This window comes from Nannospalax galili, unplaced genomic scaffold (assembly GCF_000622305.1).
Source record: "Nannospalax galili isolate Female #2095 unplaced genomic scaffold, S.galili_v1.0 scaffold286, whole genome shotgun sequence".
Lineage (NCBI taxonomy): Eukaryota > Metazoa > Chordata > Mammalia > Rodentia > Spalacidae > Nannospalax > Nannospalax galili.
Window position 1 is genome coordinate 5,117,306 of NW_008359442.1, and position 2,365 is coordinate 5,119,670.

A 2,365-nucleotide genomic window follows, 5' to 3' on the forward strand; every position below is an offset into this window, starting at 1 on the left:
TCCGAATCAGTTTGGAAGCGTACAGCTGTTGATTTGGTTATTGCAAAACACTGGAAATAACAGAATGCATAAGACACGTTTTCCATGAAGTCCCAGAGTGACTGCAAATCTTCTCAGTCAAGAGGCACCACACAGAGGCTAGATACTGCACTTTATTTCAACAGAAGTATTCATTGTAGACAGGCTGATTATTTTTTCCTTTATAATGTGAATGGTGAATATCCGTGTTACATTATATTTATACAAGAGAGAGAAGAAAAGTCTTAATTGGGACAAGCTTGGCATTAAGATGTTCATGAAGCTGTGGAGCTCATCTCTAGCCTGGTCATGCACTGCTGCGTCTACTTTGCACGTCTTCATCAGGGGTTGGAAGCCACACTTCATTTGCAGACACATCTGGCCAGGGCACTCCCCTCTGTTCTCCTCACTGTAAAAGGCATGCACACTATTTACTGGCTCTGATTTCTGGGTGGCATTTACATGATTGATTTAGGAGAGCTGTGACAAACAGAGGGATCTTTAGAATGCATTACAGCCACATCACAGGACAGTCAAGGAGAAAGCCCTCATAGCTCCCCAGCGCCTGTCTCAGAACCACGGTTAATATTAGAATTAGAAACTAAGATGAGGGAGCTTGCACTTCTGAAAACTAGTTAGTGTTTAAATAAGTGTTGGGGACATGACCAGGTAGTTCATCTGGGATTGAAAAGTAAGTTTTACATGAGGGAAGAGAAGATAAACCATTTTTGGTAAAGGTTCAATATTATTCTTTAAATCACAGATGAGCGGGTAGAAATCCAAGCTAGAAAGAAGGCCCCTGCTCACCTCTTCAGGGATACTCACTCCTTCTCATCTCAACTCACTCTTTAGGGAGGCCTGAGGCTCAGGTGTCCCTCAAAGTGGGGACTGTTGCAGCCTCTGAGAAAGCACTAGTTCTGTGCACTCACTTTGATGATCCGCATCATCTATAAGTCAAATCTAAAACATGTCTGCTGATCAAATAGAATTATCAGTCCAAATTCTAGCTCCCTTGGCATTTTCCCATTGGATCTCATTGCCCCGCCTATGCCCAGCCTTTGCATGTCTCTGTTTTTTGGTATTCCATGATGCAGACTTCTCCGATTTCTGACACAGAGAAATAATGTCAGGGAAAACAAAGTTCACAGAGGTGAATAAAATTCCTTCTGATTTACAAATAGATTTAGTCTCCAGTACAGGTTCTATTATTGAAAGCTATAAAATGTGTCCCAGATGGCTTGGGTCTGGGAAATGAACATGCATAATGTTTAAGCCTAAGTAAGTGACCTTTTCAGACTCTTCTTTTGTACCGAAAAACAGAACTACTGTTGACGTGGTACAGCTGTCTTGCTGCTTGGTGTATAGTCAGACTCAGCTGAAAAGCAGGCATCTTTGTAGCTCTTTTGCTATTTAACAAACTGTCGTTTGTATGTGTCATGGCAAATGCAAAACTCCTCATTTTGTCATGATCAAACCCAACAACAAAGCCTTGTTGATTGGCAAAGTTATTCAATTTCTAATTAGCAAATTTTGTTCTTACCTTTGTAGACACCAAGAACAAACTCCCTTCACTTGGAGTCTGAAAAAACAAAGATCCTTTGAATCTCTATGATATGACATGTACTAGACAAAGCCAACAAGGATTTGATGTTTTCTGTGGTTTAAACTCATGCTGCAAACAAGAAGAAATAACACTTCAGTCATCAATTCTTGAATCTTTCAAAAGGAAATTAACCCCTTTGAAGAACTGTCTTTTTCTTCCTAGCGTGTGTTTTTCATTATAGGGAAACGAGAATGTTTTCATTAAAACATGACCGGTAAGAAAGGAGGAATGAAAAAGGCAGGGAGGAAGGAGGGCAGGAAGAAAAGGGGACATTACAATAAGAGACTTTATTCATTTTTCATTCATTGAGGACACACTGCAGTGGACGCCTAGTTTGTATACACGTGTGTGCGTGAGCATGCATACAGGTAGATATGTGTGCGTGTGTGTGTGTGTGTAGAAAGAGTGACAATTTTCACACACAAAAACTCCTATGACAATCAAAAGTTAACTTCATTCATATCAATTTCACAATGATTAATTAGAGCATAAATGTTTAGAAGCTCGCTTACTAAGTAACAAAGTCAAGATGCAATCCTACCGGCATTTCAGTCCTGCATTCTTGTGCTTCCAACATCCATATGAGGGAATTTGGCTCAGGGGTAGAGCACTTCCCTAGTATGTGCAAGGTGCTGGGTGCCATTTCCTGCACAGAAAAACATAAAACAAAACAGAAAACCCTACTGTCCATGGTACATTACTCGAGTAAAAGGCAAGGACTTCAGGCTTCATTGAACTAAATTA